Raw genomic sequence first — 18,682 nt, 5'->3', positions numbered from 1 at the left:
CGGGGCGGCGGACAGCGGCGACGAGACGCGGCTGCCCTTCCGCCGGGGCATCGCGCTGCTGGAGAGCGGCTGCGTCGACAACGTCCTGCAAGTCGGTGAGTCACGGGGGCGACCTCGGGCCGTCTGTCCGTCTGTCGGTCAGTCGGGGGGGAGGGCAGCCCGTTCTTCTTCAGGGTCAGTCCCCCCGCTCCGCCCGGCCGGCTCATGTCCGCACTCCCCCCCCCACCCCTTCCCCCGCCCGCCCGGTGCCCTCTGCGGCCCGGACGGTTCTCGGAGCGCTGCGCCCATTTCCTCACAGCGGTCCCCGCCCCCTGGCTCCCCGGACGGGCCGGCGCGAGTGGGAAATGAATCAGCAGGACGCGCCCCTCGGCAGGGTCCGCGGGTGGGTGCCGGCGTCCCCGACCCGCTCCTCGGCGCCCGCTCCCCTCCGCACGCACGTCCTGGAGAGCTGCTCGCCGGTGCCGGGGGGGGCGGATGTGGACAAAGGAGCGGGCGGACGGCGGGGCTCCGACTCGGGTGTGTGGTGGGGCTGTGCGGGGCGGGGGAGGGGGCGCGGGCCGCGCAGACAATGCCGGCCGGGGCGAGTCGGGCCGGGCCGCTCGCTCCCTCCTCTTCCCGTGCCTGTCGCCCGGCCTCTTTCTTCCTCTCCCTTTCTCTTTTCTGCTTTCCTTCTACCTTCCCCCCCTCCCCCCGCTATTTGAGGCTGGGGGGGGGCGTTTAACACCGGCTCAGCGGCCGCTTCTCTGTGGGCTCCGACGGGCGGGGACCCGGGGGGTCTCTGCGGAATCTGGTCCGGCGATCCCCGCCGGCTGCCCGGAGTCTGTCCTGTCACCCCCCCCCACCCCCTCCTCCGGTGCCTCTCGCACCACCGGAGCGAGGCGGAGGCGGGCGGGAGCGAGCTGAGGGACCTCTCGCCCCAGGACGCCCCTGAATGAGAGGGCGCCAGGCGAGAGGGAGCCACTTGGCGTTTCCCCCTTTCGACGAGCTGGCTCCAGACGCGGCCCCCCTCCCCCCGCCGCCCGACCTGGGTCTGTGCCCGGGTCAGGTCTCGGGGCGCTGGGCGAACCCAAGTTGCACCTACGGACGGACGGGCAGCTCGCGGCCAGGCTGCGGGCACGCAGACTCGGGGCTGGGCGCCGCTGCCCGGCGCGACCCGGCACTTTGTTCTTCTTTTTTTCAGGTTTATTTGTGCCCCTTTCAATTTTATGTCACCCTCCGAAAAAGGGAAACCAAACAAAAGAGTCTATTTCTTTTCAGGGCTTGTAAAGTAGAAGATATTTGACAAAGGCGAGAGAAGGACTTGTGATTTAAAGCTGCACAGTTCTCCTTTCTCTGACAGATCTTATGAGTTTTCTCAAAAACCCAGTTTAAAAGCGGCCCCAGCCCCTCCCATCCCTAAAATGTTTTTGCTTCTCCTCGCTGACCAGATATCTTTACCAGCCGTTAGCGATGGAAATATTTGAGCTGGACTGCAGTGAGCAGTGTTATAGTACAACTCTTTTTCCCGTTTTTTTTTCTGATTGCAAAATAGCATATTTTCTAATCCCCTCCCAGGTTAAATCTAGTTGAAATTACAGAGGTGAATACCATTCCAAATGAATGGGGATAGATTTGGAAGCATCTCAATCTCTTTGATTTTTAACTTAGCCTTTCCTCTTTCTGTTAGCCACTTTCTTTTATCTTTCTATTTGGGAGTGGGAAGGGGGTCTGGATAGTGGCCCCAAGAGAGAATTAAGATTTGTTTTAATCCTGTCTGGTTAATTTGAATTCTAATGCAATCTGCAAACGTGATTTTCTGCATGGTCATTTATTTCCAAAGGCAGCTCTCAGTGTTGCCTTTTCTGTGCTCAGCACCCTTTCCTTCTGTCTAGAGAGGGGCAAGCTTCTGAAGCTATCCACCCCCCCTTCCTTCCCCTTTTAAACGTCTGATTAACAGTCTTTCAAGCGGTATCTTTTCTGTCCCCCCACCCCCTTGCCAGTTTGAAACATATCTATGGTTTCTCCGTATAAAAAAAACTATTTTTATGGCTTTGCTGGCAATGTTGAGCGCCCCCCCCCTTTCTCTTTTCTTTCTCCCCTCTGTGCTTGACTCTGCTTGCAAGCAATGAGGAATGACAGGAGAGCACATAGGGAGGGTTTCTTGGCTGATTGCATTTAAGCCAGGAATTCACTGTGAAAATAAAGCCAAAGGGCGATAAATAAAAGATGCAATCTTCTCTAGGAGACAGACACACAGCGTGGGCTTTGCCTGCTTTCATCAGTGGAAGAGGCCTGGATGAGTACTTGTAAAAGAAAATAGTAACTTTTTCTTTGGTCCCTGAAGGGGACAGAAGCCACTGAATGGAGTTTGTCAGTAGTTGATGTGGAGTATGATGTTGCTAGTGTAGTTTGAAGAATTGACCACCACTTCGGAAACACTTACATACGTGCTTAAACAAGTGCTGTACAAATTGTGGAAAATATTCTTTTTTCTCCTTTAAATTCTGCCAATATCCTTAACTTCCAAGTTGTGTTTTTTATGCCAGTCAGCTTAGAGATGGAAGGCTGTTAAATGCCTGGCAGCTGGCACTGTGAGAAAGAAAACTTATGACCAGGTTTTTCCCCCCCTAGATAGAGTAATGGAGAGAGAGTGACTAGATTAAGCAACTAATTTAGCCATAAGTGGTTTGAATCATATAGTAATTTACAAGAAATGTTTTATATTTGTGATTTAAGGTAGGATTCTTTTTTTGTTAGTTTCAGAACTGGAGATGAAAAAGAACAATATACTTTGTTGATAGCACCAGAAACAGATTTCTGTTATTGAGAAATTACAAATTTGATAATATAGAAAGAATTGACTCCCATAGAGATGACCAAAATATAGGTATAATAGGGAAAACATTCTTTATTTTACATTTATGCTGTCTAAGATTATCTAAGGATTAAAGAGAGGAGAGCCAACCTGCTTGCATTTAAAAGTAATAAACCTTTGTGTGTGTGTGTGAGTGTGATATGCTCCTGGGCTTGAACTCAAAGGTCTGGGTGCTGTCCATGAGCTTTTGTACTCAAGTTAGTGTTCTATGACTTTGAGCTACAGCTCCAGTTCTGGCTTTTTGGGATATGAGTCTCACGGACTTTCTTTCCTGGGCTGGCTTCTAACAACAAACCTTAGATCTGAATCTTACCAGTGGCTAGGATTACATGTATGAGCCACCAGCACTCAGCATAAACCTTTATATAATAGTTATAAACAATTTTTGATTGATGCAGAACTGCTTATTAGTGGACTATAGAAAGTTTTATAGAAATGTAGTTTTAAAAATAATATCAAAAGAGAACCACCTCCAGTGATGCTGGTATATGTATTATCTACATTGTTTAATAATTTAGAAATTGCAGTATAAGCAAATTTCCACCTAAGTGTGTGCCTTCTATGGAGGAGAAGACAGATACATGTTGGATAAAAACAAAAATTTCTTCAGGTTGTCAACACCATAAACCAAATACTGAAGCCAGCTAATCAGGGCAAATATTTATAGCACGTTTGACCAAAATCTAGCAAAAAAATAATCCCCAAACCAAACAACAACAACAAAACCCAATTTTTAAATTTATTAAAACGCAGCAGTAGCTGTAGTACACTCTGGCTAATGCCTGTAATTCGAGCTACTTGGGAAGCACAGGTAGGAGGATTACAGTTTAAGACTGACATAGGCAAAAAGTTATCATGATTGTATCTTTATTAACAAAACAAAACGGTAGTGTACACCTGTAATCTAGGTATGTGGGACAGAGGTTGGTAGGAGGTTCATGGTCTGTGAACTGCCCCAAGCAAAAGCGTAATAAATAACCTATCTAAAATTTGATTAGGACAAAAAGACCTGGAGTGTAGCCCGGTTGCCAGTTCTCTTAAAAAAACAAAAAGACTGTTAACCCAGTAGGAAAAACAAAGGAATGTGAATGGTTAAGAAACATACTTATCTTTCAAGAAATGTGAGACAGGTACTAATGAGATGTTGTGGTCATCTACCACCTTGGCAAGAAGATAACTAAGTAGTAAAAATGGTTGACGAAGTAGAAGAGGACACTGCCTACATTACTGCTTTGTAAGTCTTTTTGTGTTATTTCTAGGAATTTGTCTTATAAATACTGATATTCTGTATAGCAGTGTTCAATTTAGTACTGAGACACTTGAATCAGCTTTGAGGTCTATCAGAAGGGAACTGGTTAAGATACACTCAATGGAATCCTATGCTATTATTAAAAAAAAAACCAAGTAGATTTATATATTCTAACAAGGAAGGCTATCTATTTAAAGGCAAATAAAAATACCTTTGTGTAGAATACTGTGTGTTTAAAACAAAAAGACGTGTGTAAGCATCTGAAGGCTAAGCAAGCATTGAAGAGTGGTGTCTTTGGAGAAGAGTGCTTAGGTGAGGTTTTGGGGGCGGAGTGCATGGAGGTTAGCTTAGGCCTATCTTACCACATATAGTATTTGTAGTAAGGAACTTAAAATTGTCCTTGGTTCTTATTTGTGTTTTGAGGTGAGTGCGAGCATACACATACATATAAATTCTTTGTAAAGACCTAGAATACTTTTTAGTTTTGAAACACAGTTTCCTTATTTTGATGAAAATAATCATTTTAGAAACAAGACACGTCTAAACAAAACTATAGTCATTTGTATAAGAAGGAAGGAGATACATTTTCCCCCTTTTCCCCCAGACCTGAGGACCAAATTCAGGCCTTGCAGTTACAAGGGAAGTGCTCTTCCGCTGAGCTAAATCCCCAACCCCAGGAAATAAGTTTAAAAAAAGTTGATTGTGTTTTTTTTAGTTTTGAGGGAGGTAATGGCCAGAAGTCTATCAAGACTTTGGTCCGTACATTCACATTGTTATGGTCTTTTCAGAACTTAAAAAATGGTATTTTTTTAAGGGGGCAAGGCAGTAAAAGGGAATCATTATTAGAATGAAGATGAATAAAAATTATAATCAGCTATAATTTACTGAGCTTTGAATATTTTGGTTTTCATTACAGATCAGAGTTGACTATATAAAAGTAATTCTAGCTGGGTGCTGGTGGCTCATGACTGTAATCCTAGCTACTTAGGAGGTTGAGATTTGATGATCATTATAAGCCAGCTAGGGAAGGAAAGTCTGTGAAACTCAGATTCAAATTAACCACCCAAAAAGCTGAAAATGGAATTGTGGCTCAAAGTGGCAGAACATTAACGAGCAAAAGAAGCTCAGGGCAGTGCCCGGCCTCTGAGTTCAAGCCCCAAAACAAAAGCAAAAGCAAAGCAACAAAAAAGTGTAATTCTGAATGCACTTTTAGAATTGGGTTTTTATTTTTAAGTTGGCAGCATTACATTTTATTGAATACATTTTCAAGGTTAAAATACAGAATAATCTTGTATAGGTTTCTTTTTCTGCCGTGCCGGGGTGTGTGTGTGTGAGTGAAACACAGGGCCTCACACATGCCAGGCAAGTGCTCAAACACTTAGTTATGTTCCCAGCTCTTTTTATGTCTTGTGTAATGAAAGAGTAAAGTACAGAAAAGAAGCAATTTTGAAACCATTCAAATAAGTATTTTTGTTTCTTTTTTCTGAGTCCAGATGTTTGTTTACAGTTGATTTCTGAAGGTAATCAGTACTAGATACATCATTGTTGTACAGGTTGTTAAATGTTCAGTTTTAGGTGAAGAATCTGTGGCATTAGCCATAATACTCTATTCTCTGATGGTTGGTATTGGTCTAGAGAGGAGGAAATCTAAACTGTTCAGTAGACAGTGTTTTTTGCAGACCAAAGACTTTAACAATAAATAGAAAATAGAATTTCAGGTTTGTGTTAAGCAGTATCTCTACTTGGTCTTCTAATTTAATGAATTAGTTAATTTTTGTGGTGATGAGGATTGAACCCAGGAATTCATGTGTGCTAGGCAAGTGCTCTTCCACTGAACTACTCATGTTCTTCAACCCCAGTCTTGTAATTTCTTGCTATTCAGTTGGGTTAAGAGTGGACTGAAAAAGGCCATCCCTGTTATTTTTCCTTTTTGTATTGAATTTCACTCTTTTTATGCATGTGAGACTGATGTCTTTTCCCTTCTAGAAACATTGGGATGTATGTGAAACATGTCATTTAAAAGAAGCATTATTGCAATTAATCAAACCATTAGAGTCCTAATTTTCTTAAGCATGTCCTTATTGATTTTTAAGATGTTTATCCTGGGCTTCTTTTCATAATAAGTAATCAATTACTGTCTCAATGCTAACTCTAAATGTTTCATATAGGAAAGTTATAGGTCGGAATTTATATTCCGGTCACATATTACCTGTTTAAGAATGTGAGATTTCAGCTATTAAGGAGGAAGAAAAGACATGTTTTAAGAAAGCTGCCCCTTAAATTTTTTAAAAATTATATCTGTACTGTTCCTTTTTCTGGAGGTACTGAGGTTTGAACTCGGCCTCATGCTTGGTTGGCTGATGGCTCTACCACTTAAGCTCTAGATCCACCCCAGCTTTTTGGTATTTCAGAGATGTAGTCTAGCAAACTTTTGTGCTGGTCTGGTCTCAAACCTCCATCTTTGGGTCTCAGCCTCCCAAGTAGCTAGGATTATAGCCACATCATCAGTGCCTAGCTTGAAGCTGTACTATTTCTAAATGTATCTTTTATATTTCTGTGTACCTTTCCTCCAGTGGAGTAAATTGAATTTGATACCTTTAGGAAGCATACTTAGGCTTATTTAGTGTTAGAAAATTTCATAGAAATAATTATTAAATTTGAACGATTACTGATTAAACTGTTGTATTTAAGAGCACATATAGCTACAAAAGAAAACGGATTTACTGCTACATATGATTGTCTTAGAAATAGATTTATGAGCAAACACTTTTTTTAAAAAGGCTAATATAATAAAGTACATCAAACCTGCAAAACCATTTCTAGTCACCTTTCAAATTACTGTGGTATAATTTAAAAGTGGCTATTTCTCACAATAAAAAGACTAATTTACTTTCCTTGGCTTATTAACTTTTGACATGTAAATGTTTGGGGATTACTCTGAATTTGAAAACATGATCAATTTCCTCCTTTACATCTCCTGAGCAATCAATATCAAATGGTAATTTGGAGAAAAATGTTACATTTTTTTGTTTTAATCAAAAGCTATTCTTGCTAATTTTAGCCAGATTCTTAAAAATAAAGTGTGTTGGTCCCATTTATTTAAAAAATCCAGTATCTTTTTAGTCTTTAGTGCCCTGTGTGCTGCTAAGACTATGCTTTGTGCATAGTTTTCAGTTCTTTAAAAATTGCATGCTTCCTTTTTTTCTCATCTAGAAAAGAAGAGCTAAAACAAATCTTGGCAAAAATGCAGTTCAAAATCTACTTCCCATTTTGAACCTTCCACTTGATTGAAACATTGACTTCCAGTTCATAGTAAGGAAACTTGCTAGGGGTATGCTCAATATTTTATGGGTGGATTTTATTTTTTTGGTTGTACTCCAGCACTTGAGCCACATCCCTCAGCCCTTTTTGCTTTATTTTTCCAAACATGGTCTTGAGTGTTTCCCATGATTAGTATTGACTGAGAGCTTTCTAGTTGTAGCTGGGCTCACAGGTGTATGCCAGCATGCCTGAATAGTTGATTGAGATGGGTGTGGGGTCCTCACTAACTTTTTGCTCAGGATGACCCTCTTTGTCTTCTACATGACTGGGATTACTGTACAAAATATTGTATGGACATTTTGGTTTGAAAGCAAAATCTTGATGAATAATCCTGATTAGTCTCCAACTTTTGTTCCTTCCATCTTGTTTTCCTAAGGGTGGGGATTGCGATCAAATACCATTACACCTGGGTAACTACATCTGGAATTCTTGAGTGATAACTAGTTTTGTGTCAGCTGCTATAAACATTTATAGTATTCAAAAGCAACAAAAGAGACTGATAAACCCAGTTATACTTTGACTATTGTCATCTCAGTCATATTTCAGTGACTTCTGTGAGCAGAAGTCCATACGAGAAGTTGATTTTATTAATAAAACAGAATTATGCTGTTCTGTATTATATAAAGAGGAATTGAGGTTTTAGATATGAAAAGATAACATTGATTCCAGCCTTTTCCATTTTCTTGATGATAAAATTGAGGGCCTGACATGGTGGATAAATGGTTTATAGAGTGGGACAGCAAATTGGAAAGCTGAACATTGAATGTATTTCACAACATGGACTTTGCTTTGGTTTACTGAGAATATTTGCTCAGAAATCAGAGCAAGCATATTCTTGAATGTAAATTGACAAGCCTGTTGGCAATTTTATTGAATGCTATCAAAGTATTTTCAAGGTAGCACTTTAGTTTCAGACTAAATCTTATTGGCTTCAGTTCAGCAATTGTTCTAGAATGCAAAGTAGGTGCTGTTGTTAAGTATTTGTAGATGTTTGGAAATGTAATGTTATGAGATTAAAAGTTCATGAAAAGTTAGTTATGACTGTTGACTGTAAAACTATATTATAGCTGTATGAGTATACACAGATTACATATATAATAAAAAATAAACTGAAAGTTTAAATGCTTCTGTGTAACAGAAATAATGCGAGGAAGATTTTTTTTTTTTGGGTCCAGTCGTGGGGCCTGAACTCTGGGCCTGGGAGCTGTCCATCAGCTCTTCAGCTCAAGGCTAGCACTCTATCACTTGAGCCACAGCGCCACTTCCGGCTTTTTTCTTTTTGCTTATGTGGTGCTGAGGAATCGAACCCAGGGCCTCAGGCGTGCAAGGCAAGCGCTCTACCACTGAGCCACTTTCCCAGCCCATGTTTGGTTTTTATTTAGTGTGTTTATTGTTCATATTTGATAGGTTTTTGTAAGTATGCCACTGTTGTTGTCAGTAGGCAAACTCCTGTTATCACCAGTGACTAGTAGTAACATAGCCCTTAAGGGCACACTCATATACTTCATGTATTTGATGTAATTGATGTGGTCCCAAACTTCAATGTCACCTTTTTAATATGTAACGACTTTTGGCATGGTTTGAGGGTACTTCTTTACTAAGTGAACTGAAAATTATTATGGTAGGATTCTTACTACAATAAATATTTATTAATTGTAAGAGTAATAACAGCTAACCTTTATATAACAGCCATGAACCAAATACAGTTCTAAATTCTTTGTTTCTTTACAGCAGTCACAGGTATGCACTGGTATTCTCATTTTACTGATAAGGAAATAAGCACAGGAGAAGAGGGCAAATAACTCCCTTCTCATCCACCCTCCTCCTGTCCCCATACAGGCTTGAAATAACAGAGCCAGATACAGCCTCTTAACACTGTAAGCATCATAGCTTTGATGCATCATCAGTACCTATTCTAGATTGTCTTTAAACTTAAAACCTCTTGCTTCTTTCTATAGTGACTTTCAAACTGATAGGATATTTATTGTGTTCATAGCTCTTGTTTTAAATATGTCTTACAATTTTGCTTGAATAAAATTTTAGTTTAATAGTCTTGTCTTCCCATTACTAAGGATTGAACCCAATGCCTCTTGCATACCACAGAACTACATCTTGGAACTAGCTTTAAGTTAAATGAATTTTATGAATTAATTTAAAATGAATTTTAGCTTGATGGAAGATGAATTTAGATCAATTTCATGAGAAGTTAAACTTTCCAAGGAAAAGTAGCTTGCAGGTTAGATTTAGTTATCTGTGTGTTGCAGAGTTATGAAATTGCTTACTTCATTTTTAAGGCCATTTAAAAGTACTATGATTAACCATACCACTTCTTGTGAATAGTAGATTTAGCATTATTTTAAGAATGTAGTTTTTCGTGTGCAGTGGCTGAACCCTGATGTTAATTGGAAGGACTCAGTAGGATCTTTTAGTACATTTAAACTCTTACTGACCCAGTAAGCTGATCAGATAAATTAGAAGCTCATTTAATGAATTAATGTGCATAAAATTCAAGTGACTGCCTGGTCTTATATTGTATTTAATCTCTCTCTTTTTTAAAGAGAGGTCTTGCTATGTATCCTAGGCTGGCTCCAACTCATAATCCTCCTGCCTCAGGCATCTGAGTGCTGATGTTATAGGCTTGTACCACCACACCAAACTAAAGTAATGTACTAAGGATTAAACTTGGGGCCTTAGAGACAAGAACTCTTGAGCCAGAACCCCAGCTACTTAGAGCAATTTTTCGTTATTAATTGGTGATGTCAGATCTCCACTGCTGGAAGATACGTTACAGAAAATATGCATAAGAATATATTATATAGGAAGACTCCTATATGAGAATCAACTTTTCATTCTTCTTAATTACACGAGTATAATTTGGAACTTTGTATTTGCCTAACTTTACTCTCATTTGTTTGCTGACAGCACCTATTATTTTTATGAGTGAACTATAGCTATTTTATAATTTAGGTTCAAAGGACAGGGCCTGGTATCTTTGAAGACCTTGCCTTTCCTTGGTAAAGACCAGCACATGGTTGAAGGGTGTATACTATGTTTGGTCATACTGAACCTCATTCCTGCTTTCCTCCTTTTTATTAATTCATTTCTACATGGAGATGATCATACTTGTATAACAACTATAAAATACAAGCCTAATGTTCAAATACTAGAAAGTTGTAATTTGAATTTTATATATGAGCAAACTTTAAGTGTTGTCTTATTTTATTTTATTTTTTTTTGGTCCGGTTGTGGGGCCTGAACGCTGGGCTGGCGCTGTTCCTCAGCTCTTCAGCTCAAGGCTAGCACTCTACCACTTGAGCCACAGCGCCACTTCCGGCTTTTTTCTTTTTGCTTATGTGGTGCTGAGGAATCAAACCCAGGGTCTCATGCATGCAAGGCAAGCGCTGTACCACTGAGCCACCTTCCCAGCCCTGTTGTCTTATTCTTTAGGATTGCTTTTTAGTGTTATTTCTCCATGACATCTTAGAATTCTCCTTTCCTTCTTTCCCTCATTATATCAGTTGTATAATTTTTTTTTTTTTTGTCTCATGAACCTCAGCCTACTTAGCCTGTCTAGTCTTAGATTGTGGTTTATGTCTTCTGTAGACAATGGTAAAGTTGAAGAGTAAACTGACTAGCAGCTGCTTTGTGATGATAGCAGAGTTAAGCTAGAGCTTTGAAGGCAGCCTGCCTCAGAGGTCTCTTCTTTTGTTTTTTTTTCTCTCTCTCTTTCCTACTTTTCTTCTGTTCTTGTCTTTCTTGGGTTTGAGATGGATGAAATGGAAGTGTGAGGGTGTGGTAGGAAAAAAGGGAAAAGATCAGAAGACATATGAAATAACCTGTAGAGAGTGTTTTAGGTCCTCATAGTCCTCGTAGTTGTCCTCTCTTACTCCAATCTCCCTTGATTTAGGGAAATAAAGCTGAGGTCAGAGGGACCTATGTGTTCCAGCTGCTGCCTAACTGCTATTTTTAGCCTGGCCCTACATCAGGCTGGCACCAGGCCATGATGGCATAGGGCCAACACTTGGTGGGACTGCTGGCAAATGTAAAAAAATTAAATAGTTTTTTTTTAATCAAACGGAGCCAAGTTTTAGACATATTCTGTGCTGTGTAGTGTTTATCTGTACCTTTTGAAATGCAGTGTGCATTTTTACAAAGAATGATAGATTTTTAATTGAAATAATAAATAAAAACTTGGGACATGTAATATAGAGTTTTTTTCTAGATTGGAGAAGATTTAAAAATTGCCTTGCAGATCAGATATATCCAGCTCAGGGTGTGTGTGTGTGTGTGTGTGTGTGTGTGTGTGTGTGTGTGTGTGTGTGTGTGTGTGTGTGTGTGTGTGTGTGTGTGTGTGTGTGTGTGTGTGTGTGTGTGTGTGTGTTGGGCACCTGTGTGTGTGTGTGTGTTGGGCACCTGTGCCAGTATTAGGGTTTCAATTTGGGACTTGCTCTCCCTTAACTTTCTTGCTCAGGATTGGCCTTCTGCTACTAGAGCCACACCTCCACTTCAGACTTTTCACTGTCTAAATAGTAGACAGTCTCATGAACTTTTCTGCCTCCATTGTCTTCAAACCTCAGGCTTCAGATCTGAGCTGCTTAAATAACTTGGATTACACGAGTGAGTCACTAGCACCTAGCTCAATTCTGTAATTTTGATGTACTACTCTGGGGTGTGAAAGTTTCCTGATTTTATTCACTTTTTTTTTGGTTGGTCATGGGGCTTTAACTTAGGGCCTTGGTGCTGCCTCTGAGATTTTTTGCTCAAAGCTAACACTCTACCACTTGAGCCAAAGTGCCACTTCAGCCTTTTTTGTTGTTTACGTGGTACTGAAGAATCTAACCCAGGGCTTCATGAATGCTAGGCAGGCACTCTACCACTAAATCAGAATGCCAGCCAAAATACAACATTTTTTTTCCGAGTCCTGGGGCTTGAACTCAGGGCCTGGGCACTGTCCCTGAGCTTCTTTTGCACAAGGCATGCACTCTGCCACTTGAGCCACAGCACCGTTTAGAACGTTTTCTGTTTATATGATACTGAGGAATAGAACCCAGGGCTTCATGAATGCTAGGCAAGCACTTTACCACTAGACCAAATTCCCAGCCCCCTGATTTTATTTACTATGTCTTGGCATCATTACAATTGCAATTGCTATTTAAGTTGTGGAGTCTGAATTGGTTTATATAATCATAGGTGTTATTGGACATAAAGAAGGGCATTTGCCCTATCGTGGTCACAGTAGTCTTAATACTATTTTTGTGTATTTGTGTATTTTATGTATTTGGCCAATACTCTTGTAATATATTTAACTTGAAAATGCTATTGTGAATAACCTGGGGAGCAGGTCGGGTTTCATATAAATACCAGTTTGTGGATCTAGATTTTGAACATGCAATAGCTATGCTTTCAAACCAAGTTTTAATCTTTTGGATATATGTGTGAACTAAAAAGTTACTTAATTATCTACTGCACTTAAATAGAATGTAAGTTTTACTAGTTCTGTTCTTACTTGACCAAAGGAAGAATAATATTGGTGTTAGGGATGATTTGTGGTATACTGTGGAATACCCTGAATAGCAATAGAATCATTGGTTATTATTTCCTTATTCAGTAAAGAATGGTGTAATGTACTTAGATCTGTTGAATGTTGGGGTAATATTAGTTGGCATATTGATATGACACTCTTCCTTAGATACCAAAAAATAATTGGCCAAAATAGGGAAATAGAATAAAATTGCTGTACTCTTTACTTTGTCTTTTTGATAGTAGTCAAATTCTGCTGAATTTGCTTTTGTGAAAATAAGAAAGCTTAAATTGAGTGACTTAGTGAATGATGAATTGCTGATTCAATAGTTTACAGAAAGATGTTTCATTTACATTTTTACATTTAGTTTCTTAATTTTTTTGAGACATGTTTTCACTGTCTAACATAGTCTGGCCTCAAATATTTGATTAGTGTGGTTTTATAGTCCCTGTAAACAGTGTTCAAACAGTGTTCCTTATGGAACTTTGTCAGAGGAGCTTCTTTTTTTTGTGGATCTCTCTTCTTAACTTACCAAACAAGTATTTTGTTTAAGATGTTTCGGGAATAACAAGAAATTCCAAAAACTATATTGCTTTTTTGCTTTCAATAAGAATGCTACAGTAGAAAAAAAGTTTAACAATTCATTTTAACAATAGAAAATATATTTATTCTAAGATGGGTGGTTTTATTTATTTATCGTAAAACTGTTCAGAGGGGTTACAGTTACATGAATAGAGTGATGAGCACATTTCATAATGAGCATTGTTACTGCCTCCTTTATTTTCCCCCATCATCACTTCCCTCCCCACTTCCCCAACTCATCCCCGCCCCCCCTTCCCGCCATGGGTGGTTTTAAAATTGAGCAAATTCAGGTTTCATTCAAGATTTTTCATGTGATTTATTATCAAAATGTTAGTTTATTTTGGATGTGTTAGAATATGGTGATATTAGAGCTGGTGACTGAATTTATTTAAAATTTAGTGTAAGTATAAGGTTTGGATTTGTGTTAGTTTATAGTTTAGCAGTAGCTTTGTTTGATTTGGGTGTTTTTATAAGTACTTGATATGACTATACTATCTACCTTGTATTCTTTTCCAGCTAATAATCTTCAGTGGTTTCCCTTTGCTCATAGGATCAAAGTCATTCATGGGTGTACGAGGTTCAGCCCTGACTCTCATCTGCCTCTTGTACATTGTCTTCCTTGTCCTTCATTTGTGTCCATGCTGCCCAGCCACTGCCTTGTTCCATGTTCTTTTCTCTGTGTGGAATTCTTCTATGCCTAGTTCATGTTTTAATTGTTTGGAATAGGGCAAACATTTCTCTCCTTTGTAACTCTAATCACAGTTTTCTGTGCTGTTTTATTTTGTTGTTGTCATTTCTTCTGTTAGATTGTGCGCTCCAGGAGGGCAGAAAGTCTGTATTTGTATGACTATGTATATGTATAATGTGTGTTTCTATCCATGGCACTATAGTTGGAGCTCAATAAAAGTTTGCTAAATCAATGAATGAAGTGGTGTTTTATTTTGGGAATAGGTTTCTAACTTTCTAGGAGGTACTGGGATTCAGTTTGTCTCTACCCCTAACTTGTTGCATAAAGAACATGCTAATTTGAAAAATAGAGCTTTATTTTGTGTTTATTGTCATTTTGGCCACTCTCAAATACATTTGCATTTACCTTTCTTGTTAGACATTGAGTTTGAGAAGCTCTATTGTGTTTAGTTATAGTAAAGGAGCTTATTAGGGTGAATTGCATTGGGATGTGGGTCTAAATGACATGGACTGAGAAATTCAGATTGCCACATTTTACTGGAAAAAAAATAAAAGTCATATGTTTATAACTGCAGGTTTCAAGAGGATGGTAAGTATGTAGTAAGTGCAGAAATCTGTGTTCTTGCAAATGTAATTCACTTCTTTCTCTTTTCCTTAATTCTGGACAAGCAATTGTGTTTGTTAGGATAGGCAGAGAACTGGCCTTGGACAAAGTTCATGTTCAGGGTTACTGTGGGCCACTTCAAATGTGAGTGGAATATGATTTTTCCTATTACGTATTCTGTGCATTCTTGTCTGTATTTCAGCTTTTCCTTTTCAGTCTTTTTTCATTTATAATTTATAATTTTACTATTTGCTTCCTCATATTAATCAAATTTAAAAGTAGCAGGCCATCCAGGCCAGTGGCTCAAGCCTGTAATCCTAGCTACTCATGAGGCTGAGATCTGAATATTGTGGTTTGAAGCCAGCCTGGCAGAAAGGTCTGTAAGACTCTTATCTCTAATCACATGTGTGTACACACATACACATACACACACACACACACACACACACACACACACACACAAGCTGGAAGTGGAGCTGTGGCTCAAGTGGTAGAGTGTTAGCTTTGAGCAAAAGAAGGTCAGGAATAGTGCTCAGTCCCTGAGTTAAAGCCCCCAAACTGGTCCCTCCCCCCCCAGAGAATGAAAAAGGTAGCAGGCCAGAATGATGCAGGTAAAAATATCAATTAAGTATACTGTATTAAAAGCCATCATGATGAAACTTAACTTTTTAATGTTGCGGGTGAGGATTTTAATCAGCTCCAATTTGAAATTTGTATTGAAAAAAGTTGCTGCTCAAAATATCTACCACCTTTTGAGTATTAGTACTCTTCCTTATAAACATGATGTCTAGTCCTGTTGCAAACTTGGGGAGGAAGGGGTTTTCACTTTACCTCTGATGAAATAGTCATGGGGTTGTAAGTTACTTGTCCTGCAGCACTCAGGTGGTCTGTGGTAGATTTGCATACCTAGACTTCACATGCTTTAAGTGGGTTCTTTTTGTTTTCATACCTTTCTTTGCAGGTATGCTAGGAACAACTTTTGTTAAACATGATTGAAGGAACCACTCAGAGAATGGTGTCCTATGCCTTCTAGATTTGTTATGTTTTCCTTATGCCAGGTAAATAGATATATGAATAACCTATATTTTATACTTTCGTGCTCCTTGAAGTTGTACTGTACTTAGTTGAAGATGTCTTTTTCTTTGCTAGACTTTTTTTCTTAATGGTCTCAGACTCAGACACATTTGATAACTTTAGAGTTTGTTTTGAAATGATTACTTTCTTTTTAATTTCTTCGTTTTACTGGAGACTTGGAGGCAGTGTATACAAGAAAGACTTCAAGGAGAAAATTGGTATAAGAGACATTACTGGGAGGTGCTCTTACTGGGTGATGGTTATGGGTCTTCAGACTTGAACCTTGTCAATGGAGAGTTTCAGCAAGTTGCTGAAGTGCTGTGGTAATTCTATTACTACAAAATTATAGCCTAAAAACCTGTTGAATCTAGAGCAAGGCTTACTGTTTTTTAATTTTAATTATTTTTTTTATTCCCTTTGTTTTTAGGAAGTATGTCTGTTTGCAGGAGAGTAAAAATAGGTCTTTTAGCTATTTTTGTGTCCTCACTATATCATACCCCTTCCTCAAATTAGTAAACTGCTTATGTGTTTAACTTTTGTGCCATAGCTGAGTCTGTAGCATTTGCAACTTTCTATGTAGTTTGGTCACAAGTTAAAAATTTAGGAGATCTTATATAATTGGTTATAATTTTAACACTTTTAACTTAACTGATTTATTCAAGTAACAAATAAAAAATTGCCTATGTTATATGGTTGGTGATGTTATATGGTTGCTGAAACATTGAATGCGCTTTCCTTTTTTTATGGCCAAGTTATGGGATGAGTAAATTACTCTAGAGTGAACGGGTCAAAATGAAATAACTATGCCTGTGGTGTGTGGTGACACCAGATATATTTAAGTCTCAAAGGTATATAATTATCTCAGTATGCTTGGACATACACACAAAAGTGTACTTATGCCTATGGCAAGAGTTTTATGTTCTAAAGAAACTTATTTTCTGATAAATGAAGGAAAAATTCCATTCCTTTAGAGGGACTCAGAGATTGTTTGCTAGAGGTACCATTTTAGTTAGGGTAGCATCTCTGAATTTTAGAATCATGCCAATACTCTAGATTTTAGATGTTAAGAATAGTTTAGGAGCTGAGTGTGGTGGCTCAAGCTGTAATCCTAGCTACTTGGGATTCAGAGATCAGAGGATCAAGGTTCCAGGCCAGCCTAAACATAAAATTAAGAGATTCCATCTCAACCAGTGGCTGGATATAGTAGTAGTAGTATGTGTTCATTATTCTAGCAATAGGGGAAATACAGTGGGGTGTGTAGTGAATGTACGTGTTGTCCCCAGTGACACAGGGAAGCACAAATAAGAGGATTGCTGTCCAGGCTGGCCAGAGCATAAAGTGATATCCTTCCTTGAAAATAAACAATACCAAAAGGAAGAGTGGATGTGGTAGCCCAGGTGTTAGAGCTCTGTTAGCAGTCACAAAGTACCAAGTTCAATCCCCAGTACTGTTCCTCCACCAAAAAAAAAAAAGTTTAGTGTGTGACTCAAAGCACCATGCTTATCATTTAGATTGCTTCTTTTTAATGGCAATACCTGCACTTAGGTTTGTATCGAAGGTAAAATACTATGTAATCTACTTGGACATTTTTTATACAAGTTATATGGTCTCATTTTATAGATCATGAGTAATTAAAGGTGGTACATTAAGCTGATATGTCTGTTGTATTTTAGTTCACAATTGAAGTAGTATTTTAATCACATTAAAAATGTGACTGATCCATCCTTCCTTCCTTTCTTTCTCCCTCCCTCCCTCTTTCTCTTCCATCCTTTCCCTTTCCCTTTCCCCTTCCCTTCCCTTCCCTTCCTTTCCCTTCCCTTCCCTCCCCTTCCCCTTCCCTTTTTTCCCTTTCCTCCCTCCCTCTTCCCCTCTTTCCCTCCCTTCTTCCTCCCTTCTTCTTTCTCTCCCTTCCTTCCTTCCTTGCTTCCTTTCCTTCCTCTCTCTCTCTTTCTTTCTTTGCTCTACCACTTGAGCCACAGTTCCACTTCAAGCTTTTTTAGTGCTTAATAGGAGATTTGAGTCTCTTGGACTTTCCTGCCTGGGCTGGCTTCCAGCTATGATCCACTGGTGGCTGGCCGGCCTCCCTCTCTCCCTCCCTCCCTTCCTTCCTCCCTTCACCAGTCCTGGGCTTGAACTCAGAGTCTCAACTCTGACCCTGAGCCTCTCTGTGCTCAAGGCCTAGAGCTCTACCACTTGAGCCACAGCACCATTCCAGCCTTTTCTGTTTATGTGGTACTGAGAATCAAACCAGGGCTTCATGCATGCTAGATAAGCACTTTACCACTAAGCCACATTCCCAGCTCCCAGCTTTATTTTTAGTTTAAAAATCAGTTTCTGGTAGCCTCACTGTGAATTACTCTGTTGGCTGGTATGTAGTGATGAGGTAACCTCAGTTTCTCTTGCTAAAGGACCAAATAGTTGGAGATTAGTTAGGCTTGTAGTTAGGACCTAGCTCCCTGTTCACAAGCCCAGGAGATGAGAATTCCTTAGCCTGGAGATCCATAGAGACCTATGGTACCTGCTAAGTTTTCCCTTGGGCTAGAGAAAGGCAACTTGAGATGAGGCCAGGCTATGGGACTTCAAGTAAAATAGTAGTGATGATAGCTTACTTACCTGTTTACAATGTGATCCTCTAGAGAGGATTCTTAAAATACAGTATTAGGTGACAGGAGCCAATGTTTTCTTATAACTGTCTGAAAACAAATATTTAAAGCTTCAAATTCTTAAAATTACAATTCACAAGTAATTTATGAAAAAACACAAGAAGTTGTTACACTATGCTAAATATAA

General features: G+C 39.4%; 1 protein-coding gene across 1 annotated transcript in view; it reads left to right on the top strand.

The window, feature by feature from the left end:
* Positions 1 to 32: 32 nt before the first annotated feature.
* The window catches only part of Zswim6 (zinc finger, SWIM-type containing 6), a 189,492-nt gene continuing 170,842 nt past the window's right edge, over positions 33 to 18,682 (top strand). Inside the window, exon 1 of the mRNA XM_013025302.1 lies at positions 33 to 95. The gene's annotated coding sequence lies outside the window, so the exon portion shown is untranslated. The remainder of the gene's footprint in view (positions 96 to 18,682) is intronic.

Source organism: Dipodomys ordii, unplaced genomic scaffold (assembly GCF_000151885.1).
Source record: "Dipodomys ordii isolate 6190 unplaced genomic scaffold, Dord_2.0 Scaffold83, whole genome shotgun sequence".
In the NCBI taxonomy this organism is placed as follows: domain Eukaryota; kingdom Metazoa; phylum Chordata; class Mammalia; order Rodentia; family Heteromyidae; genus Dipodomys; species Dipodomys ordii.
Note: the sequence above shows the minus strand (reverse complement) of the source record. Positions and strands in the feature narration are given on the sequence as shown.